We start from the raw sequence: 26,044 nt of genomic DNA on the forward strand, positions 1-26,044 counted from the left end.
CAACAATTCCACCTATACGAGAAGAGAGCTCCTATAAGCGAGAACCCCTTCACCCGACCCGCACCCATCTTGCACATACATATGCATATAGGATATTAACACTCACCTTGTCGCCTTGAAGAATGCTACCGAATAATCCGCAATCGTCGATGGAATGTACCTAATCCATTTATCACATAACAAGTAACACAATTAGGGTGGATATACAAATCAACCCAAATTGACAACTAGTGCAATTTCGACCCAAATGCACTTCCAAGCACAAACCGCGCCCAAACTAACCAATAATCACTCACACAAGTGAGAATGGTCCTAATATGCCAATCAAACCCAATCATAGGTGTTAAACACCTATCTTGCCCAAAATGACACTTAAACCCTAATTTGACCCATAAGAAGTCAATATCACGCCATTAGCAAGTTTTGACACCAAAACATATTTAACTCGGTTCTATGCTTTAACTTAATCCATTTTAAGTTTATAAACCTTATTAAATCGGCAATTGAGTCATAATCATCAACAAACCCTAATTTTGACTTTAGTCAAAATTAGTCAACCATAAGAACCCTAATGGTTTCCAAAGCACCAATAATCACTAACACTAGTGATTATACACCATTTACAAGTCTTAAACATGGTTAAATCATTAACCAACCCAAAACCCGCCAAATATCAAAATAGCAAGTTTCCATAAACCCTCTTCATCAACCAAATGGGTTTTACAACTAACAATCTCAAACCCTAACTTGAATATCAAATCTAACAAATGAAATTCGGAGTTAGAACTTACCAATACTACCAAAACATAGCTAGGAGCGAGATGAACAACTTTAAAACCCGAGCTTTGGCGAGAATTTGACTCCTTCTTCAAATCAAGCTCTCTCACTCTAGAACTCTTCCTCTCTCTCTAGATGTGGATGAGAGTGTTTGTGTGGGTGAGAAATGAGCTCCAATGGAGTTCTAGATCAGTTTTGGTGACCCTAAACCGACCCCAATTGAAAAGACCAAAGTACCCCTCATTTAAACCTTTTAAAAAAGCTGAAAATTGCTTATGACGCGATCGGAGCGCCGCTCCATAAGGTGGAGCGCCGCTCCAGCCTTCAGGTCAGTTTTCGAAAACTTGTTTTGGCCATAACTTTTTGACCGTAGCTCCGTTTTCGATGAATCAAATATCGTTGGAAACGTAATAAGATTTTCTTTCCAATGGTAAGGCTTTGAAACACCAACACAAACTTTATTTGGGGTTGAAAAGATACGTACACACTTTGTCACTTCAGACAACGTCCAGTTTCCTTCGATGTTCGAGCAAGCAACACGTACGTGCTTCGTACTCTTCATACACGCATCGTACACCATAAATACATTATGTACAATAAATATTTGGGTCTCACAAAAACGAGATTGCATTCTTCTTTTTGAATCAATGCGAGTCGTCAATTGTTTCTTTTTCTTTTTGAGAGTTGCCAATGCACATAACTCGTGATCAGTGAGATTTCTTAGCCTAAAAAAAGCCTTTTAGACACTTAATATCAGAAACACATGTTTTCAAGGCAACAACATCCTGATCCAAATTAGATAAAGCCCATGACTTTAGATCAGCTTTAAGTAAACGGAGCTTCTTGCCTATAACAAAGGCTGCCCATCCTTTAACCGGATAACTGCTCCAACATGTTTCACACAACCCTAACATGAGATCAAGGCGTCCTTGTTTTCTTCAAAACAGTTTTCACGTTAATGACAACAGTTTTCACGATTGCTAATTAATTGATGTATTAGATTTGTTTTCCTCGTTAAATCCAGGTGGGCGGATACCCCTTTGACGTACACTATAATCCGCCACTGTCTGCAACTATAATAATATGAACCATGACATTTAGTCTCTACATAGATTTATATACATGTCTCTATAGGTTGGTAAAGCGGCGGATCTTATAAATTCCAAGGGAGGAAAAGTTACGAGAGAACCTGGTCCGGTCAAAGGTGGTAGTCCAGCAATCGCGTTAGTTGAAGATCCAGATGGCTACACATTTAAGTTCTTTGAAAAAAGGGACGTATACGTGAACCACTATATCAATTGATGTTAAGAGTAGGAGATGTCGATCGCAGTGGCGGAACAAAGATTTTTTTCACCGGGGACAAAAAAAAATTAAAACCGTAGCAATTTTTTTGGACAAAATATGGAGGTTTTGGGGAAAAAATTGAGGTTTTTGGACAAATTATGAAGGTGTTTGGACAAAAGTTAAAAGTTTTTGGGCAAAATTTGAGGGTTTTGGGGCAAAAATTGGAGAATTTTTGGCAAAATTCAAAGGTTTTGGGGCAAAAAAAAAAAAATCCACCGACGGCAAAGTCGAAAAACCCAAAATTTTAACACTGAAAAAAAATCCACTTGGAGCGGGCGCCCCTGTACCCATGTATTTTCACCACTGGTCGATCGGTCCATCAAATTCTATAAGCAGGTGAACGCTCAAACATATACTTTTTGAACTAATTAAACAGAACAAAAGCATCGGTTAACACGTCTTATATGTGAAGGTATATGGCATGAAACTCCTCCAAAAAACGGACGACCCCGAGAATAAGGTGATTTAGTTTATTAGAGTATGAGAATCACACTTTCTTTTTAAATATACATATCATACAATTTTGTCTGAATTCATGTATTTGGCGAAATACGATTTAGTGTACGGTAGCCGTGATGGGTTATGGCTCTGAAGATGAATCTGCAGTTTTGGAGTTGACATACAACTACGGCATCGCAGAATATGACAAAGGAAACGGTTACGGACAGGCAATGGCGAATCTAGGATCGTAAATCAATGGGGTGCTAAATTTTTTTTTCGATAACTTACTCAAACGAAAAAGTGAATGTGTCAGTTCGGGTAGAGTCGGGTCGGATTTGATCGAGTCATTACAAACATCATTAAACAAAAGCATATCATTAATACAAAATATCGTATATTTAATCTACAAAATACTAAATGCGACTTTTTATTTTGTCTATGCGATTTCGTACGATAAAATTCATCAACAATTACATCATTGCTAATACAATATAACACATATTTCTCAATATATGAAATTAGACAATCATTTATAAATGAATCTCTACCCAAAATTTATGATCAACAAAGCATAATGGAATAAACTTATGAGTTTTACTTCCGATCTCTCATTGCTGAAATAAGTGATTTCGTGATTGACATGGACCTTTAACAAAACATAATAATTATCCACACTCCACTGTCTAAAAGAATAAGTTACATTTTTTTCAGCGAAAAAACTAAAACTTAGATAAATCAATCGAGAACTTCAACAAAAGTTGAATTCTCAAAGAACATACAACCAAATAAACCGAGCTCAAACTAAAACTAAAACTAAAACTAAAACTAACTAAACTTGCATCGAAGAACAAAGATTATAGGAATACAAAACAAGGAAAATAAACAAATAACAAAAAAAGAGGGTAACCTACATGTTAGAATTGAGAGTTGCAAAACTAAAACAAAATATAGGAGAATAAATCGTACCATATATATGAATATATATGAATGACGGATTAAAATTGTAGTTTCAGTTTTGCCAAAAATTGAAGAACAAAATCGTAATTAGGTCTTGACGTGTTGAGCAAAAGCGTAAAAGGTGTGTTTGTGTTACCGTGTATGAGAAAACAAAAACAAAAACAAAAAGAGTTCATTTTTTCTTTATATATTTATATACTCCCTATTTATTAGTGGTTTATATTATAAAATCATAAGTGAGTTACTTTTTAAGTAAATCCCAAAGTAATAGTCTTGTTTCGATTTTTCAAAGTCTTTATTTCTCAGGTTTGACTTTAAATAACTTCCTTTTTATTATATAATATTTGATGAAAGTTATATCAAATGAAAGCACATATGAAACTTAATATATACATATAAATTTCATTAAATATTATATAACACAAAAAAAGTTATTAAAAGTCAAAGTTAAGAATTAAAGACTTTGAAAAGTGAAAACATGACTATTAATTTGGGACGGAGTGAATATCTTTCAGTGGCTCATACAATAAAATTTTAAACTTAAAAATTGGGGTCTTACAATTATATTAAGTGATGTCCTATAAAATTTTTAATGATCGTTTGTAAAAAAAATTTCGTAACTAGCGGGGTCACGGGACCCCACTGGTGTGATGCCCCGTACAAAACCATCGTATACGAATCATCAACAACAGGATCATTACAAGGTTAAGTACTATATGCTGTAATTTAAGAAGTTGCATTCACGATAAAAAGGTGATGTCATAACCGACATCAAATGTTTTACATTTCAAAAGCATGCTTCACTAAGTAGAAGCAAATAATAAGTGTACGTGACCCCAAATAGTCGTTACAAGTCATAATTCAAAAGTACTAATGTTCGAATGCAAAGTAAAGTAGTTTCATGCGTGGACAACTCTACGCAGCGGGTGTCTACAGCACAACAAGTAAGACAGCGGAAGCAACCTCAAGCACCTGAGAAATACATGCTTAAAAACGTCAACACAAAGGTTGGTGAGCTATAGTTTAAGTATAATAGTATGTAAGGTAGGTCACGAGATTTCAGTGCTACAAAGAGCGTTTCAAAACAGTATGATAAAGTATATGTTAACCGTGGGCACTTGGTAACTAACTTAACGTTTATACCCCCTGAAAGTACACTTGGCAAGTGCGTATGTCTACGAAGTATTAAACACTCGTTAAATGCTAGCGCTACTAGCCCGAGTGGGGATGTCAAACCCTATGGATCCATATCTAAGATTCGCGTTCACGGTTCAAAAACCAATGATTAAACGTTACCGAGCTAAAGGGAATGTTTATGCCGTTGTATAACCCACACATATATAAGTTTAAGTACTCGTGCCTAGTATGTAAAACATAAAATCCGCATGTATTCTCAGTTCCCAAAATAAGTTAAAGTAAAAAGGGAAATGCTATAACTCACAATGATATGTAGCGGTAAAGTAGTAGTCGGAAAAGGTGTGCAAGTAAACGGTCCGAAGTCCTCAATCTAAGTCAAATAGTACTAAGTCAGTAAATTGTCTTAATAGGTTTAAAAGTATGTAATTAAGGTCTTAAGGGTCATCATCAATCATCATTAAACAAAAGGCGTAAAGTAGGTTTCGTTTATGAAAGTAGTTTAAAACAAAGTCTGACTTCAGTCAGTCACCACGGCCTCTACCCATACTGAATTAAGGTGAGACCAGTGGCCATGCCTCCGTCTATGAGTCCCTTAAGTGTGGTAAAATTTACAGAAGCAAACTCGTCTTGGTTTGACCGTGACGACGGTCTAAGTGCGAGTAGGTCAGAAATTTCTGCACAACGTTAAAGGACATAGTAACGATCGGAGGGCCATAAATCCTAAACCGTAACTCGGATTAAGACGAGTCCTATATGAAAAGTTATCTACTCAAAAAGTTCTATCTAAAAATCAAGGTTAGAATAGCCCAGGTCTACTGGTATGTTCCAGAAGCATCAGGTCAGTAGGTTTTGGACAGAAGCAGTGAGTTTAAAAGGGTTCCGGTGGTCTTGGTGCTTGATGTTCATCATGGTTCTCATCCTTGATGCATATAGCTTCAAGTGTACAACTCATTGATGTATCTACATCATCTTAGCCAAGTCTTGACCATCATAACCCTAGTGCAAGTCTAAGACATGAAGCACAACTCACTTAAGAGTTGCATGTAGTTTGATGAACCAAAGTTACATCAAAGTCTTAGATCTAACACATACATGAACTTTAAAAGAAATATTGAACTATAAACTTGAAAGTTAACTAACTAATCAAGATCATAAGTAGTAGAACATAGTTCTTAGTTTTATCTTGAAGATCCAAGACTCAAAAGTCTAGATCCAAAGTTATATTTAAAGAAAACTTATTTGTGTGTTCTTGAACTTCCAAGGTTAACTTAATTTGTTCAAGAGATATGAGATCAAGACTAACTTGTAGTACTTGACCATATAAACTAACTACATGAAATTAAAGTGCATAAATTGAAGAAGTAAACTTAAATAAACAAGAAAAGGTTCATGGTTGTTCATACTTTAAAGATTCAAACCAAAGTTTGATCTTTAGAAAGTAAACTTTAAAGTTTACTTCATGAGCTTCAAGTATGTCTTTAATCAACACATGGAACTTGTAACTTTTGAAACAATTGAAGTAGAATCATAAACTAGTGAGTTTATGTTCTTGTGTTCTTGAACCTACAAGATAATAGAAGAACCAAAACTAGAAAGTTAGGTTCTTGAAAGCTAGTAAGTAACTACAACAACAAGATGAAACAAGTAACAACAACAAACAAGAAATCAAACAAGCAAGTAACAAAAGATGATGATGATGATTAAGTGTGTATAAATTCAGTTTTGGTTAAAGAAAAAGAAGAGAAATTAAAGCTTGTTACTTACTACAACTAGAGAGAAAAGAGAGAAAACTTGGAAGTATTTTTGTGTGTGTGTTTGAGAGAGTAACAAATGATGAAGTAGTAATGAAAGAAAAGGATTTTGAACCCTCTTGGCACCCTAAAGATCACGACTGCAGCTGAATAAGAGGATGGAGGGAGAAGTTCAATGGTTACTTGGTTGAAAAGCTTACAAAAGATGGATAAAGAATGGTTGTTTATGGGAAAGAACAAGCAACTAGATTCTTAATGAAATAACTAACTAGTTAATCCTCAAAGTGATACTTACATGTGTAACATGGGCTAGTTAGGTCCATTAATAATGTAGGGTGGGCTTCTAAAGTCCAAAGTCATAAGTCCAATACACTAACAAAGCCCAAGTTCAAGTAATTCACAAGTTAATCCAATTAAAGCCCAAGTAACTAACTAATTGTCTTAGTTAATTAAAATGATTAATAAACTAATCATGAATGTAAATAATATCTAAAAATATTATTCGTGAAAGTTCCGGGTGTCACAAAGACGTTTCGGGCACTTAAAAGTCAAGTACGGGCAATCATAGCAACATGTAAATGTAATAACATACATTCGTTTAATCACACGTATTAATAATAATAATTATTAATAAATAAACGTTGGAAATTCCAGGGTCGTTACATTACCCACCTGTTAAAGAAAATTTTGTCTCAAAATTTAAGCTGAGGTAGATGGAGGAGTCAGGAAAAGGTGAGGATACTTCCGCATCATTTGATCCTCTCGTTCCCAAGTAAACTCAGGTCCTCGTTTGGAATTCCATCGTACTCGGACGATCGGAATCTTATTGCGTTTCAAAGTTTTGATCTCACGATCCATAATTTCAACAGGTTCTTCCACAAAGTGAAGTTTGTCGTCAATCGTAAGTTCCTCAAGTGGTATGATAAGTTCTGGTGCAGCAAGACACTTCTTCAAGTTTGACACGTGGAAGGTAGGATGAACTGAGCTCAATTGTGCTGGTAGATCCAAACGGTATGCAACGGGTCCAACATGTTCCAAGATTTCAAAAGGACCAATGTATCGTGGGTTTAACTTCCCACGTTTTCCAAAACGGATCACACCTTTCCAAGGTGCAACCTTTAACATTACACGGTCGCCGACGTTGAATTCAAAGTCTTTACATTTAAGATCAGCAAAACTCTTTTGGCGATCACGGGCAGTCTTAAGTCTAGCTTGAATCTGAGCAATCTTCTCCGTCGTTTCATGGACTACCTCGGGTCCGGTGATTTGCTTTTCGCCTACTTCGGCCCAACAAATAGGAGATCGGCACTTACGGCCATACAATGCTTCAAAAGGTGCGGCATTAATGCTCGAGTGATAACTGTTGTTGTACAAGAATTCGGCGAGTGGCAAATGCCTTTCCCAGGCCTTTCCGAAATCAATGACACATGCACGCAGCATGTCTTCCAAGGTCTGAATCGTTCGCTCACTTTGCCCATCAGTCTGAGGATGATAAGCAGTACTCATGTCGAGACAAGTTCCCATGGCTTCTTGCAAAGAACGCCAAAATCTAGAAGCAAAACGGGGATCGCGATCTGAGATGATCGATAAAGGTACACCATGACGAGATACAACATCTTTTGATGTATAATTGAGCAAGTCTCTCCATTGTATCAGTTTCCTTCATCGCTAGAAAGTGTGCAGATTTGGTGAGGCGGTCAACAATAACCCAAATGGTATCGTATCCGCCCACCGTCTTTGGCAGCTTGGTGATAAAATCCATTGTGATCCTTTCCCACTTCCATTGTGGGATCTCCGATTGCTGAAGTAATCCAGAAGGTCTCTGATGCTCGGCTTTAACCTTCGAGCAAGTCAAACACTTACCAACATAATTCGCAACGTCCATCTTAAGATTCGGCCACCAATACTGTTCTTTAAGGTCGTGGTACATTTTGCCCGCTCCAGGATGAATCGAATATCTCGATTTGTGTGCTTCATCAAGTATAAGGTTCCGTAGATCTCCATAAAGAGGTACCCAAATTCTTCCTGCATAACATCGGAGTCCAGACTCCCTAACCTCGAATCGAGAGACAAGTACGTTCAAATGTTCGTGAGATATGTTCTCCTCCTTGAGAGCCTCAATTTGGGCTACTCTGATCTGGCTGTTGAGATTCGAATGAATGGTGATGTTCAGAGCCCTAACACGAAGAGGTGCCGTCCTCTCCTTTCGGCTTAAAGCGTCAGCTACAACATTGGCCTTGCCAGGGTGATAACGGAGTTCACAATCGTAGTCGTTGAGCATCTCGATCCATCGACGCTGTCTCATATTCAGTTGCTTCTGATCAAAGATGTGCTGGAGACTCTTGTGATCGGTGAAAATAGTGCTCTTAGTTCCATACAAATAATGTCTCCACAATTTGAGCGCAAAGACAACGGCTCCAAGTTCAAGATCATGTGTAGTGTAGTTCCGCTCGTGAATCTTCAATTGGCGGGAGGCATAGGCAATAACCTTTGATCGTTGCATCAGTACACAACCAAAACCACTCTTCGAAGCATCGCAATAAACAACAAAGTCGTCACTGCCTTCAGGAAGTGATAGGATAGGTGCGGTGGTTAACTTCTTCTTCAAAGTTTGAAATGCCGATTCGTGTGCGGGTTCCCAAATGAACTTCTTGCCCTTGTGAGTCAGTGCGGTCAAAGGACGCGCAATCAGAGAAAATCCTTCGATGAATCTTCGGTAATAACCGGCGAGACCTAGGAATTGGCGAATATGCGTCGGAGTAGTGGGGGTCTCCCACTTGCTGATGGCTTCAATCTTGGCGGGATCAACTTTGATACCCTGGTCGCTTACAACATGACCCAAAAATTGTACTTCCTTCAACCAAAATTCACACTTGGAGAATTTGGCGTAAAGTTGCTCTTGTCTTAAGAGTTCAAGCACTAATCGGAGGTGTTGCTCATGCTCTTCTTCGCTTTTAGAGTAGATGAGGATATCATCTATGAAGACGATAACAAACTTGTCCAAGTAAGGCTTGCAGACACGATTCATGAGATCCATGAACACGGCAGGTGCATTTGTCAAACCGAATGGCATCACGAGGAACTCATAATGACCATAACGGGTTCTGAATGCAGTCTTCATCACGTCACTTTCCTTCACCCTCAACTGGTGATAGCAGGATCGCAAATCGATCTTTGAATAAACGCTCGATCCTTGTAGTTGATCAAAAAGATCGTCAATTCGTGGAAGAGGATACCGATTCTTGATAGTCAGTTTGTTGAGTTCACGGTAGTCGATACACATACGAAAAGATCCGTCCTTCTTCTTCACAAACAGAACAGGTGCGCCCCAAGGCGAGAAACTTGGTTGGATAAATCCACGGTCTAACAGCTCTTGTAGTTGACTCTGTAATTCTTGCATCTCGGAAGGTGCGAGTCTATAAGGTGCGCGAGCTACAGGTGCAGCTCCTGGCACTAAATCAATCTGAAACTCTACTGCTCTCTGCGGCAGTAATCCAGGTAATTCCTCTGGGAAGACATCGGAAAATTCGTTCACAATTCGAACGTCGTTCACGCTCTTCACCTCAGTTTCTACCGCTTTCACATGTGCTAGGACAGCAAAACGTCCCTTCTTCATAATCTTTTGCGCTTTCACGCAACTAATGAGGTTCAACTTCGAGGTACATCTCTCTATAGATAACCAGTGGTTCGCCATCTCCTTGTGGTATGCGAAGTGCTTTATCTCCACAGATAATATCGGCCTTTATCTTGCTCAACCAATCCATACCGACGATCACGTCAAAACTTCCCAGTTTGATAGGTATCAAATCAATTTCGAAATCTGCACCAGCTATGTTGATAACAGCTCCTCGACTAATATGGTCAACCTTTTCAAGTTTTCCATTGGCGACCTCGACAAGCATACTTTCTTTTAACGGGACTAATGACCAATTAATCTTATCGCAAAAATGTCTACATACATAACTTCTATCCGCACCAGTATCAAACAAGACAGAAGCTAAAAGATTGTTGATTTTGAATATACCTCTCACCAAGTCGGGGTTATCGTGTGCATCCCTTGAATTAACATTGAAGGCTCTACCTTGGGGTGGTCCTCCGTCTTTTCTCTTGTTTGGGCATGCATTTCTAAAATGGCCCGTCTGCCCGCATTCGTAGCACTTCTTCGGTCCATTGGTGTTTGGCTTCCCATTCAAAGTAGTGACCTTGCAGTCCTTCCCGATGTGCCCAGCCCGTTGGCACTTCTCACAGACAACATTTCAATACCCAGTGTGGTGCTTGTAACACCTCTTGCATTGTGGTAAGGTTCCTTTGTAGTTCGGGTTGGTGTTGGTGTTGTTGTTAGGATTAGGATTTCCACCGTTGTTGTGCCTCTTGGCGGGGGTTTGATCGTAGTTTCTCCCCCTATTGTTGTTGTTGTTGTTGTTGTTGTTGTTGTTGTTGTTGTTGTTGTTGTTGTTGTTGTGGTTGTTGTGGTTGTTATGGTTGTTGTCCCATTTCCTCTTTTCACTACTACCGGCTTCAAACTTAGCCTTCTCTGGCTCGTCAAGGATGATTTGATTCAAGAGAGTATGCGCCATGCGCATTGCTTCGGGGACATTCGGTGGCTTGGATGAGGTGACATTACCCTTGATGGACTTAGGAAGTCCCGAGAAGTATTTCTCCATGCGCTTGAATTCGGGGGTGACCATGGTCGGACACATCAGTGCTAACTCCAAAAACCTACGATTGTAACTCTTAAGGTCGTTCCCTACGGCTTTCAACTGCATAAATTCGATCTCCATCTTTTGTATTTCGGTCCTTGGACAGTATTCCTCAATCATAGCACACTTAAACTCTTCCCAAGGCGTAGCATACGCCTCATCAATCCCTTTTACTTGAGCTAACGTGTTCCACCACGTTAGCGCGCCGTCAGATAGCGTGCAAGATGCAAACTTGGTCTTATTGTCCTCCGAATAGTTGCTAACTCGGAATACTGATTCAAGTTTCTCGAACCATCTGGTGAGACCAACTGGTCCCTCGGTGCCGCTGAAGTTATGCGGTTTGCAGCTCTGGAATTCCTTATATGTACACCCATTTTGAACGGGTGGAATAACCGGTGGTGGTGGCGGTGGAGCTTCGAGATTTCTTTCTGCTTGGGCTGCAGCGACCCGTTCGTTGATCATGTCCTCAATCTGGGCGGCGGTAGGTGTGGATCTTCCGTTGGCCATGGTATTCTAAACAAAAATTTTGACTCAAGTCAAAATCCAGTATGCAAGTAGTAATAATACAGTATATAGTGACCAACATGGAATCAAACATCACATGTTATTAAATAATGCATCTAGGTACAAATACCACAGAATCATCGTACAACAATGTAAATAGAACATCGTGCAAGAATTAAATAACGCAAAGTTCCATTCATTAATAATAATAAGTTTCATACATCTAAATAAGTTGGTACAATACATATGAAATACATGAAACTATATCTAGATTACATCGTGAAATCTAAATACAAGGTCCTACGGTGAAGGCGGGTGAACTGCTCCTCGAGCCAACTGCTCCTCGAGCTCAATGACTTAAGCTCAGAGAGTCTCAATCTCCCTCATCAGTTCCTCGTTAGAGGGAGCTGGTGGGGCAGGCGGTGCAGGTGGGGCGGGTGGTGCGGGTGGTGCTGAGGTAGATGGTTCGGCTCCGGATGTAGACGGTACGTCCGTAGATGTAAGTGGTCCGTATCTAAATCTAGGTGGTATGGTTCCATGAATAGTCAATACGTAACGGGGAACCTTACGTATCTGTGGGTCGGCAGGGTATGGCACAACTCGTTTACGAGTGGTAACCCTACGACGATGGCCAAATGCGTCAGTAAAAGCACGACCTCCATTCACCCCTGGAATGACGGTGCCGTCGAAATGGTACCGCTTCTTCGGCAGGGTGGAGGGTGCCTGAATAGGTCTATCAGCAGGATACTCATCATCGCTGGAGTCGTCTGATGATGAAGAATCGGCGGATGATGAGTCATCCGAATCGTGTGGTGGTGACACTGGTGGCTGAGCTGGTAATCCGAAGCGTCCGAAGGCGGCCAACATCTGTCTGTGTCTGCCTGGCGGAATCACGACTAAACGTCCGTCGGGAGTGCGTCGGCAAGGCGTGCGCATGTGGTTACGAAACGGCCCTTCCCCGAACTCCGCGGAGATCTCAATACCACCAATGCGGGGCTGTGACCTCGAGGGTCCGGGAGCAGACACTGGGCAGGTGCACTAGTACCGGCTCTGGAAGTAGAAGCGCCGGGATCACTAGTGGGTGTCGGGGCCGGTGTATCGGCAGTAGCAGCAGCAGGTGTAGCAGTAGGTAGGGCGACGGGGTCTGAGTCTGTACTGCCCAAAATGCCAGCAGGTGGAACATCCGACATCTGAACAAGGAAAAATAAATTTTCCATGTTAGTATGTCATAAAGCAAGCAAATAATAGGCCAACAGTTTAAATCATGTATAACGGTAACTAGCATGGCAATAACAGTAATTCGTATGAAAGTAGCATGCTATCGAAAGCAAGTAGCATCATGCAGTAGTGAAATCATGTAGTAGTATACGGCATATAGCAGAAAAAGTAAGCAGTAGCATGCAGTAAATTCAGCGGAAACAAGTAAAGTAGCAAGTTGTAGATTAGTCCTATTAGTGAATCCTACTCGGGTCGGTCTTAGACTCACTAATGCAACCTAATTCCCTACAACCAATGCTCTGATACCAAATGTGATGCCCCATACAAAACCATCGTGTACAAATCATCAACAACAGGATCATTACAAGGTTAAGTACTATATGCTGTAATTAAAGAAGTTGCATTCACGATAAAAAGGTGATGTCTTAACCGACATCAAATGTTTTACATTTCAAAAGCATGCTTCACTAAGTAGAAGCAAATAATAAGTGTACGTGACCCCAAATGGTCGTTACAAGTCATAATTCAAAAGTACTAATGTTTGAATGCAAAGTAAAGTAGTTTCATGCGTGGACAACTCTACGCAGCGGGTGCCTACAGCACAACAAGTAAGACAGCGGAAGCAACCTCAAGCACCTGAGAAATACATGCTTAAAAACGTCAACACAAAGGTTGGTGAGCTATAGTTTAAGTATAACAGTATGTAAGGTAGGCCACGAGATTTCAGTGCTACAAAGAGCGTTTCAAAACAGTATGATAAAGTATATGTTAACCGTGGGCACTTGGTAACTAACTTAACGTTTATACCCCCTGAAAGTACACTTGGCAAGTGCGTATGTCTACGAAGTATTAAACGCTCGTTAAATGATAGCGGTACTAGCCCGAGTGGGGATGTCAAACCCTATGGATCCATATCTAAGATTAGCGTTCACGGTTCAAAAACCAATGATTAAACGTTACCGAGCTAAAGGGAATGTTTATGCCGTTGTATAACCCACACATATATAAGTTTAAGTACTCGTGCCTAGTATGTAAAACATAAAATCCGCATGTATTCTCAGTTCCCAAAATATGTTAAAGTAAAAAGGGAATGCTATAACTCATAATGATATGTAGCGGTAAAGTAGTAGTCGGGAAAGGTGTGCAAGTAAACGGTCCGAAGTCCTCAACCTAAGTCAAATAGTACTAAGTCAGTAAATCATCTTAATAGGTTTAAAAGTATGTAATTAAGGTCTTAAGGGTCATCATCAATCATCATTAAACAAAAGGCGTAAAGTAGATTTCGTTTATGAAAGTAGTTTAAAACAAAGTCTGACTTCAGTCAGTCACCAAGGCCTCTACCCTTACTGAATTAAGGTGAGACCAGTGGCCATGGCTCCGTCTATGAGTCCCTTAAGTGTGGTAAAATTTACAGAATCAAAATCGTCTTGGTTTGACCGTGGCGACGGTCTAAGTGCGAGTAGGTCAGAAAATTTCTGCACAACGTTAAAGGACATAGTAACGATCGGAGGGCCATAAATCCTAAACCGTAACTCGGATTAAGACGAGTCCTATATGAAAAGTTATGTACTCTAAAAGTTCTATCTAAAATTCAAGGTTAGAACAGCCCAGGTCTACTGGTCTGTTCCATAAGCATCAGGTCAGTAGGTTTTGGACAGAAGCAGTGAGTTTAAAAGGGTTCCGGTGGTCTTGGTGCTTGATGTTCATCATGGTTCTCATCCTTGATGCATATAGCTTCAAGTGTACAACTCATTGATGTATCTACATCATCTTAGCCAAGTATTGACCATCATAACCCTAGTGCAAGTCTAAGACATGAAGCACAACTCACTTAAGAGTTGCATGTAGTTTGATGAACCAAAGTTACATCAAAGTCTTAGATCTAACACATACATGAACTTTAAAAGAAATATTGAACTATAAACTTGATAGTTAACTAACTAATCAAGATCATAAGTAGTAGAACATAGTTCTTAGTTTGATCTTGAAGATCCAAGACTCAAAAGTCTAGATCCAAAGTTATATTTAAAGAAAACTTATTTGTGTGTTCTTGAACTTCCAAGGTTAACTTAATTTGTTCAAGAGATATGAGATCAAGACTAACTTGTAGTACTTGACCATATAAACTAACTACATGAAATTAAAGTGCATAAATTGAAGAAGTAAACTTAAATAAACAAGAAAAGGTTCATGGTTGTTCATACTTTAAAGATTCAAACCAAAGTTTGATCTTTAGAATGTAAACTTTAAAGTTTACTTCATGAGCTTCAAGTATGTCTTTAATCAACACATGGAACTTGTAACTTTTGAAACAATTGAAGTAGAATCATAAACTAGTGAGTTTATGTTCTTCTGTTCTTGAACTTACAAGATAATAGAAGAACCAAAACTAGAAAGTTAGGTTCTTGAAAGCTAGTAAGTAACTACAACAACAAGATGAAACAAGTAACAACAACAAACAAGAAATCAAACAAGCAAGTAACAAAAGATGATGATGATGATTAAGTGTGTATAAATTCAGTTTTGGTAAAAGAAAAAGAAGAGAAATTAAAGCTTGTTATTTACTACAACTAGAGAGAAAAGAGAGAAAACTTGGAAGTATTTTTGTGTGTGTGTTTGAGAGAGTAACAAGTGATGAAGTAGTAATGAAAGAAAAAGATTTTAAACCCTCTTGGCACCCTAAAGATCATGACTGCAGCTGAATAAGAGGATGGAGGGAGAAGTTCAATGGTTACTTGGTTGAAAAGCTTACAAAAGATGGATAAAGAATGGTTGTTTATGGGAAAGAACAAGCAACTAGATTCTTAATGAAATAACTAACTAGTTAATCCTCAAAGTGATACTTACATGTGTAACATGGACTAGTTAGGTCCATTAATAATGTAGGGTGGGCTTCTAAAGTCCAAAGTCATAAGTCCAATACACTAACAAAGCCCAAGTTCAAGTAATTCACAAGTTAATTCAATTAAAGCCCAAGTAACTAACTAATAGTCTTAGTTAATTAAAATGATTAATAAACTAATCATGAATGTAAATAATATCTAAAAATATTATTCGTGAAAGTTCCGGGTGTCACAAAGACGTTTCGGGCACTTAAAAGTCAAGTACGGGCAATCATAGCAACATGTAAATGTAATAACATACATTCGTTTAATCACACGTATTAATAATAATAATTATTAATAAATAAACGTTGGAAATTCCAGGGTCGTTACATTACCCACCTGTTAAAGAAAATTTTGTCCCGAAATTTAAGCTGAGGTAGATGGAGGAGTCGGGAAAAGGTGAGGATACTTCCGCATCATTTGATCCTCTCGTTCCCAAGTAAACTCAGGTCCTCGTTTGGCATTCCATCGTACTCGGACGATCGGAATCTTATTGCGTTTCAAAGTTTTGATCTCACGATCCATAATTTCAACAGGTTCTTCCACAAAGTGAAGTTTGTCGTCAATCGTAAGTTCCTCAATTGGTATGATAAGTTCTGGTGCAGCAAGACACTTCTTCAAGTTTGACACGTGGAAGGTAGGATGAACTGAGCTCAATTATGCTGGTAGATCCAAACGGTATGCAACGGGTCCAACACGTTCCAAGATTTCAAAAGGACCAATGTATCGTGGGTTTAACTTCCCACGTTTTCCAAAACGGATCACACCTTTCCAAGGTGCAACCTTTAACATTACACGGTCTCCGACGTTGAATTCAAAGTCTTTACGTTTAAGATCAGCATAACTCTTTTGGCGATCACGGGCAGTCTTAAGTCTAGCTTGAATCTGAGCAATCTTCTCCGTCGTTTCATGGACTACCTCGGGTCCGGTGATTTGCTTTTCGCCTACTTCGGCCCAACAAATAGGAGATCGGCACTTACGGCCATACAATGCTTCAAAAGGTACGGCATTAATGCTCGAGTGATAACTGTTGTTGTACGAGAATTCGGCGAGTGGCAAATGCCTTTTCCAGGCCTTTCCGAAATCAATGACACATGCACGCAGCATGTCTTCCTAGGTCTGAATCGTTCGCTCACTTTGCCCATCAGTCTAAGGATGATAAGCAGTACTCATGTCGAGACGAGTTCCCATGGCTTCTTGCAAAGAACGCCAAAATCTAGAAGCAAAACGGGGATCGCGATCTGAGATGATCGATAAAGGTACACCATGACGAGATACAACCTCTTTAATGTATAATTGAGCAAGTCTCTCCATTGTATCAGTTTCCTTCATCGCTAGAAAGTGTGCAGATTTGGTGAGGCGGTCAACAATAACCCAAATGGTATCGTATCCGCCCACCGTCTTTGGCAGCTTGGTGATAAAATCCATTGTGATCCTTTCCCACTTCCATTGTGGGATCTCCGGTTGCTGAAGTACTCCAGAAGGTCTCTGATGCTCGGCTTTAACCTTCGAGCAAGTCAAACACTTACCAACACAATTCGCAACGTCCTTCTTAAGATTCGGCCACCAATACTGTTCTTTAAGGTCGTGGTACATTTTTCCCGCTTCAGGATGAATCGAATATCTCGATTTGTGTGCTTCATCAAGTATAAGGTTCCGTAGATCTCCATAAAGAGGTACCCAAATTCTTCCGGCATAACATCGGAGTCCAGACTCCCTAACCTCGAATCGAGAGACAAGTATGTTCAAATGTTCGTGAGATATGTTCTCCTCCTTGAGAGCCTCAACTTGGGCTACTCTGATCTGGCTATTGAGGTTCGAATGAATAGTGATGTTCAGAGCCCTAACACGAAGAGGTGCCGTCCTCTCCTTTCGGCTTAAAGCGTCAGCTACAACATTGGCCTTGCCAGGGTGATAACGGAGTTCACAATCGTAGTCGTTGAGCGTCTCGATCCATCGACGCTGTCTCATATTCAGTTGCTTCTGATCAAAGATGTGCTAGAGACTCTTGTGATCGGTGAAAATAGTGCTCTTAGTTCCATACAAATAATGTCTCCACAATTTGAGCGCAAAGACAACGGCTCCAAGTTCAAGATCATGTGTAGTGTAGTTCCGCTAGTGAATCTTCAATTGGCTAGAGGCATAGGCAATAACCTTTGATCGTTGCATCAATACACAACCAAAACCACTCTTCGAAGCATCGCAATAAACAACAAAGTCGTCACTGCCTTCAGGAAGTGATAGGATAGGTGCGGTGGTTAACTTCTTCTTCAAAGTTTGAAATGCCGATTCGTGTGCGGGTTTCCAAATGAACTTCTTGCCCTTGTGAGTCAGTACGGTCAAAGGACGCGCAATCAGAGAAAATCCTTCGATGAATCTTCGGTAATAACCAGCGAGACCTAGGAATTTGCGAATATGCGTCGGAGTAGTGGGGGTTTCCCACTTGCTGATGGCTTCAATCTTGGCGGGATCAACTTTGATACCCTGGTCGCTTACAACATGACCCAAAAATTGTACTTCCTTCAATCAAAATTCACACTTGGAGAATTTGGCGTAAAGTTGCTCTTGTCTTAAGAGTTCAAGCACTAATCGGAGGTGTTGCTCATGCTCTTCTTCGCTCTTAGAGTAGATGAGGATATCATCTATGAAGACGATAACAAACTTGTCCAAGTAAGGCTTACAGACACGATTCATGAGATCCATGAACACGACAGGTGCATTTGTCAAACCGAATGGCATCACGAGGAACTCATAATGACCATAACAGGTTCTGAATGCAGTCTTCATCACGTCACTTTCCTTCACCCTCAACTGGTGATAGCCGGATCGCAAATTGATCTTTGAATAAACGCTCGATCCTTGTAGTTGATCAAAAAGATCGTCAATTCGTGGAAGAGGATACCGATTCTTGATAGTCAGTTTGTTGAGTTCACGGTAGTCGATACACATACGGAAAGATCCATCCTTCTTCTTCACAAACAAAACAGGTGCGCCCCAAGGCGAGAAACTTGGTTGGATAAATCCACGGTCTAACAGCTCTTGTAGTTGACTCTGTAATTCTTGCATCTCGGAAGGTGCGAGTCTATAAGGTGCGCGAGCTACAGGTGCAGCTCCTGGAACTAAATCAATCTGAAACTCTACTGCTCTCTGCGGCGGTAATCCAGGTAATTCCTCTGGGAAGACATCGGAAAATTCGTTCACAATTCGAACGTCGTTCACGCTCTTCACCTCAGTTTCTACCGCTTTCACATGTGCTAGGACAGCAAAACGTCCCTTCTTCATAATCTTTTGCGCTTTCACGCAACTAATGAGGTTCAACTTCGAGGTACATCTCTCTCCATAGATAACCAGTGGTTCACCATCTCCTTGTGGTATGCGAAGTGCTTTATCTCCACAGATAATATCGGCCTTTATCTTGCTTAACCAATCCATATCGACGATCACGTCAAAACTTCCCAGTTTGATAGGTATCAAATCAATTTCGAAATCTGCACCAGCTATGTTGATAACAGCTCCTCGACTAATATGGTCAACCTTTTCAAGTTTTCCATTGGCGACCTCGACAAGCATACTTTCTTTTAACGGGACTAATGACCAATTAATCTTATCGTAAAAATGTCTACATACATAACTTCTATCCGCACCAGTATCAAACAAGACAGAAGCTAAAAGATTGTTGATTTTGAATATATACCTGTCACCAAGTCAGGGCAATTGCGTGCATCCCTTGCATTAACATTGAAGGCTCTACCTCGGGGTGGTCCTCCGTCTTTTCTCTTGTTTGGGCATGCATTTCTAAAATGGCCCGTCTGCCCGCATTCGTAGCACTTCTTCGGTCCATTGGTGTTTGGCTTCCCATTCAAAGTAGTGACCTTGTAGTCCTTCCCGATGTGCCCAGCTCGTTGGCACTTCTCACAGACAACATTGAAATACCCAGTGTGGTGCTTGTAACACCTCTTGCATTGTGGTAAGGTTCCTTTGTAGTTCGGGTTGGTGTTGGTGTTGTTGTTGGGATTAGGATTTCCACCGTTGTTGTGCCTCTTGGCGGGGGTTTGATCGTAGTTTCTCCCCCTGTTGTTGTTGTTGTTGTTGTGGTTGTTGTGGTTGTTATGGTTGTTGTCCCATTTCCTCTTTTCACTACTACCGGCTTCAAACTTAGCCTTCTCCGGCTCGTCAAGGATGTTTTGATTCAGGAGAGTATGCACCATGCACATTGCTTCGGGGACATTCGGTGGCTTGGATGAGGTGACATTACCCTTGATGGACTTAGGAAGTCCCGAGAAGTATTTCTCCATGCGCTTGAATTCGGGGGTGACCATGGTCGGACACATCAGTGCTAACTCCAAAAACCTACGATTGTAACTGTTAAGGTCGTTCCCTACGGCTTTCAACTGCATAAATTCGATCTCCATCTTTTGTATTTCGGTCCTTGGACAGTATTCCTCAATCATAGCACACTTAAACTCTTCCCAAGGCGTAGCATACGCCTCATCAATCCCTTTTGCTTGAGCTAACGTGTTCCACCACGTTAGCGTGCCGTCAGATAGCGTGCAAGATGCAAACTTGGTCTTATTGTCCTCCGAACAGTTGCTAACTCGGAATACTGATTCAAGTTTCTCGAACCATCTGGTGAGACCAACTGGTCCCTCGGTGCCGCTGAAGTTATGCGGTTTGCAGCTCTGGAATTCCTTGTATGTACACCCATTTCGAACGGGTGGAATAACCGGTGGTGGTGGCGGTGGAGCTTCGAGATTTCTTTCTGCTAGGGCTGCAGCGACCCGTTCGTTGATCATGTCCTCAATCTGGGAGGCGGTAGGTGTGGATCTTCCGTTGGCCATGGTATTCTAAACAAAAATTTTGACTCAAGTCAAAATCCAGTATGCAAGTAGTAATAATACAGTATATAGTGACCAACATGGAATCAAACATCACATGTTATTAAATAATGCATCTAGGTACAAATACCACAGAATCATCGTACAACAATGTAAATAGAACATCGCGCAAGAATTAAATAACGCCAAGTTCGATTCATTAATAATAATAAGTTTCATACATCTGAATAAGTTCGTACAATACATATGAAATACATGAAACTATATCTAGATTACATCGTGAAATCTAAATACAAGGTCCTACGGTGAAGGCGGGTGAACTGCTCCTCGAGCCAACTGCTCCTCGAGCTCAGTGACTTGAGCTCGGAGAGTCTCAATCTCCCTCATTAGTTCCTCGTTAGAGGGAGCTGGTGGGGCAGGCGGTGCAGGTGGGGCGGGTGGTGCGGGTGGTGCTGAGGTAGATGGTCTGGCTCCGAATGTAGACGGTACGTCCGTAGATGTAAGTGGTCCGTATCTAAATCTAGGTGGTATGGTTCCAGGAATAGTCAATACGTAACGGGGAACCTTACGTATATGTGGGTCGGCAGGGTATGGCACAACTCGTTTACGAGCAGTAACCCTACGACGATGGACAAATGCATCAGTAAAAGCACGACCTTCATTCACCCCTGGAATGACGGTGCCGTCGAAACGGTACCGCTTCTTCGGCGGGGTGGAGGGTGCCTGAATAGGTCTATCAGCAGGATCCTCATCATCGCTGGAGTCGTCTGATGATGAAGAATCGGCGGATGATGAGTCATCCGAATCGTGTGGTGGTGACACTGGTGGCTGAGCTGGTAATCCGAAGCGTCCGAAGGCGGCCAACATCTGTCTGTGTCTGCCTGGCGGAATCACGACTAAACGTCCGTCGGGAGTGCGTCGGCAAGGCGTGCGCATGTGGTTACGAAACGGCCCTTCCCCGAACTCCGCGGGGATCTCAATACCACCAATGCGGGGCTGTGACCTCGAGGGTCCGGGAGCAGACACTGGGGCAGGTGCACTAGTACCGGCTCTAGAAGTAGAAGCGCCGGGATCACTAGTGGGTGTCGGGGCCGGTGTATCGGCAGTAGCAGTAGCAGGTGTGGCAGTAGGTAGGGCGACGGGGTATGAGTCTGTACTGCCCGAAATGCCAGCAGGTGGAACATCCGACATCTGAACAAGGAAAAATAAATTTTCCAAGTCACTATGTCATAAAGCAAGCAAATAATAGGCCAAGAGTTTAAATCATGTATAACGGTAACTAGCATGGCAATAACAGTAATTCGTATGAAAGTAGCATGCAATCGAAAGCAAGTAGCATCATGCAGTAGTGAAATCATGTAGTAGCATACGGCATATAGCGAAAAAAGTAAGCAGTAGCATGCAGAAAATTCAGCGGAAATAAGTAAACTAGCAAGTTGTAGATTAGTCCTATTAGTGAATCCTACTCGGGTCGGTCTTAGACTCACTAATGCAACCTAATTCCCTAAAACCAATGCTCTGATACCAAATGTGATGCCCCGTACAAAACTATCGTGTACGAATCATCAACAACAGGATCATTACAAGGTTAAGTACTATATGCTGTAATTAAAGAAGTTGCATTCACAATAAAAAGGTGATGTCATAACCGACATCAAATGTTTTACATTTCAAAAGCATGCTTCACTAAGTAGAAGCAAATAATAAGTGTACGTGACCCCAAATGGTCGTTACAAGTCATAATTCAAAAGTACTAATGTTTGAATGCAAAGTAAAGTAGTTTCATGCGTGGACAACTCTACGCAGCGGGTGCCTACAGCACAACAAGTAAGACAGCGGAAGCAACCTCAAGCACCTGAGAAATACATGCTTAAAAATGTCAACACAAAGGTTGGTGAGCTATAGTTTAAGTATAACAGTATGTAAGGTAGGCCACGAGATTTCAGTGCTACAAAGAGCGTCTCAAAACAGTATGATAAAGTATATGTTAACCGTGGGCACTTGGTAACTAACTTAACGTTTATACCCCCTGAAAGTACACTTGGCAAGTGCGTATGTCTACGAAGTATTAAACACTCGTTAAATGATAGCGCTACTAGCCCGAGTGGGGATGTCAAACCCTATGGATCCATATCTAAGATTCGCGTTCACGGTTCAAAAACCAATGATTAAACGTTACCGAGCTAAAGGGAATGTTTATGCCGTTGTATAACCCACACATATATAAGTTTAAGTACTCGTACCTAGTATGTAAAACATAAAATCCGCATGTATTCTCAGTTCCCAAAATAAGTTAAAGTAAAAAGGGAATGCTATAACTCACAATGATATGTAGCGGTAAAGTAGTAGTCGGGAAAGGTGTGCAAGTAAACGGTCCAAAGTCCTCAACCTAAGTCAAATAGTACTAAGTCAGTAAATCGTCTTAATAGGTTTAAAAGTATGTAATTAAGGTCTTAAGGGTCATCATCAATCATCATTAAATAAAAGGCGTAAAGTAGGTTTCGTTTATGAAAGTAGTTTAAAACAAAGTCTGACTTCAGTCAGTCACCACGGCTTCTACCCTTACTGAATTAAGGTGAGACCAGTGGCCATGGCTCCGTATATGAGTCCCTTAAGTGTGGTAAAATTTACAGAAGCAAACTCGTCTTGGTTTGACCGTGGCGACGGTCTAAGTGCGAGTAGGTCAGAAATTTCTGCACAACGTTAAAGGACATAGTAACGATCGGAGGGCCATAAATCCTAAACCGTAACTCGGATTAAGACGAGTCCTATATGAAAAGTTATCTACTCGAAAAGTTCTATCTAAAAATCAAGGTTAGAACAGCCCAGATCTACTGGTCTGTTCCATAAGCATCAGGTCAGTAGGTTTTGGACAGAAGCAGTGAGTTTAAAAGGGTTCCGGTGGTCTTGGTGCTTGATGTTCATCATGGTTCTCATCCTTGATGCATATAGCTTCAAGTGTACAACTCATTGATGTATCTACATCATCTTAGCCAAGTCTTGACCATCATAACCCTAGTGCAAGTCTAAGACATGAAGCACAACTCACTTAAGAGTTGCATGTAGTTTGATGAACCAAAGTTACATCAAAGTCTTAGATCTAACACATACATGAACTTTAAAAGAAATATTGAACTATAAACTTGAAAGTTAACTAACTAATCAAGATCATAAGTAGTAGAACATAGTTCTTAGTTTGATCTTGAAGATCCAAGACTCAAAAGTCTAGATCCAAAGTTATATTTAAAGAAAACTTATTTGTGTGTTCTTGAACTTCCAAGGTTAACTTAATTTGTTCAAGAGATATGAGATCAAGACTAACTTGTAGTACTTGACCATATAAACTAACTACATGAAATTAAAGTGCATAAATTGAAGAAGTAAACTTAAATAAACAAGAAAAGGTTCATGGTTGTTCATACTTTAAAGATTCAAACCAAAGTTTGATCTTTAGAATGTAAACTTTAAAGTTTACTTCATGAGCTTCAAGTATGTCTTTAATCAACACATGGAACTTGTAACTTTTGAAACAATTGAAGTAGAATCATAAACTAGTGAGTTTATGTTCTTGTGTTCTTGAACTTACAAGATAATAGAAGAACCAAAACTAGAAAGTTAGGTTCTTGAAAGCTAGTAAGTAACTACAACAACAAGATGAAACAAGTAACAACAACAAACAAGAAATCAAACAAGCAAGTAACAAAAGATGATGATGATGATTAAGTGTGTATAAATTCAGTTTTGGTTAAAGAAAAAGAAGAGAAATTAAAGCTTGTTACTTACTACAACTAGAGAGAAAAGAGAGAAAACTTGGAAGTATTTTTGTGTGTGTGTTTGAGAGAGTAACACGTGATGAAGTAGTAATGAAAGAAAAAGATTTTGAACCCTCTTGGCACCCTAAAGATCACGACTGCAGCTGAATAAGAGGATGGAGGGAGAAGTTCAATGGTTACTTGGTTGAAAAGCTTACAAAAGATGGATAAAGAATGGTTGTTTATGGGAAAGAACAAGCAACTAGATTCTTAATGAAATAACTAACTAGTTAATCCTCAAACTAATTAATAATGTAGGGTGGGCTTCTAAAGTCCAAAGTCATAAGTCCAATACACTAACAAAGCCCAAGTTCAAGTAATTCACAAGTTAATCCAATTAAAGACCAAGTAACTAACTAATAGTCTTAGTTAATTAAAATGATTAATAAACTAATCATGAATGTAAATAATATCTAAAAATATTATTCGTGAAAGTTCCGGGTGTCACAAAGACGTTTCGGGCACTTAAAAGTCAAGTACGGGCAATCATAGCAACATGTAAATGTAATAACATACATTCGTTTAATCACACGTATTAATAATAATAATTATTAATAAATAAACGTTGGAAATTACAGGGTCGTTACAACTGGGGTATACATAGACTCGCGTCTGCGGACAGGTGAATTATTAGAAAATTATGAACAATGTTAAGTCTGTTTTTGTAACAATTGAAAGTAGTGATTTATTTCTATTTTAGAAACTTATATATATAATTTATATGAAGCAGATTGCAGTAGGGACAGATGATGTATATAAGACTGCAGAAGTTGTTAAACAATTTGGTGGCGAGATGGTACTTGAACCAGGGCCGTTGCCGGTTATAAATACCAAGATAACTGCCTGTTTGGATCCAGATGGTTGGAAATTGGCAAGTTTTCTTTTTTCACTGATCAAACATAAAGATTTAGGAGATGTTTTACATAGGAACAATCAAGACAACAGTCTGTTTGTTGTTTTCTTAAAAGTCTTTGAGTTAAATAGCAAAACTCTTTTTTTCAATTTTTCATTTAGATATCGAACAACTTTACCAGTTTTGGTACTTTTAACCATGTCTTTCTTCTTACTTTATATTTCACATTGTGCAGGTGTTTGTTGATAACATTGATTTCATGAAGGAACTCTCATTGATATAGAAACTGACAGCTGTCAATCAAGTATTGAACAAATCCAACTATAGAGTTTGTAACGAACGTTGTGTAACGAACAATGCAATTATGTAAACCTTGCCATATTGGCTTGGCAATTCAACAAATGTTGCAGGCCTTCTATCCACTTTTGTTTTTCTTCTTTAGTTGTGCATTCAAACTGTTATATTGTTTCGAAGGTTTCTATCCCGTAATAATGCCTCGGTTCATCGCTGTCATCATCCTATCTGTCTTTCAGGCGATGCCGGAACCTCAAGATACACTCTAGAGACTACATCTAACATCTGCATTTCAGTTTAACACAAGGTACTTATTAATTCTTTGGCTATAATTACTGATTAATGGGCCAACCCAACCCGAAACGCCAGCCCGCCTAAAACAAACTCTTGTAATCTTGTGAGATTATTCTTACATTTCTTCTTTTTTGTGAAAGTTCCTGCTATGTGCTTGCGTTTCAATTTTGCTACCACTTGTTACCCATCCATAAATATGAGGTGAAATATACATTATAACAAACATGAAACTTGTAAAACTG

At 39.9% G+C, this 26,044-nt stretch overlaps 1 pseudogene; it reads left to right on the plus strand.

Annotated features, from left to right (window-relative positions):
* The first annotated feature begins 1,735 nt into the window (after window positions 1–1,735).
* Window positions 1,736–25,764, plus strand: LOC139870704 (probable lactoylglutathione lyase, chloroplastic; annotated as a pseudogene).
* The last annotated feature ends 280 nt before the right edge of the window (window positions 25,765–26,044 follow it).

The sequence above is a fragment of the Rutidosis leptorrhynchoides genome, chromosome 1 (genome assembly GCF_046630445.1).
Source record: "Rutidosis leptorrhynchoides isolate AG116_Rl617_1_P2 chromosome 1, CSIRO_AGI_Rlap_v1, whole genome shotgun sequence".
NCBI classification, from domain to species: Eukaryota; Viridiplantae; Streptophyta; class Magnoliopsida; order Asterales; family Asteraceae; genus Rutidosis; species Rutidosis leptorrhynchoides.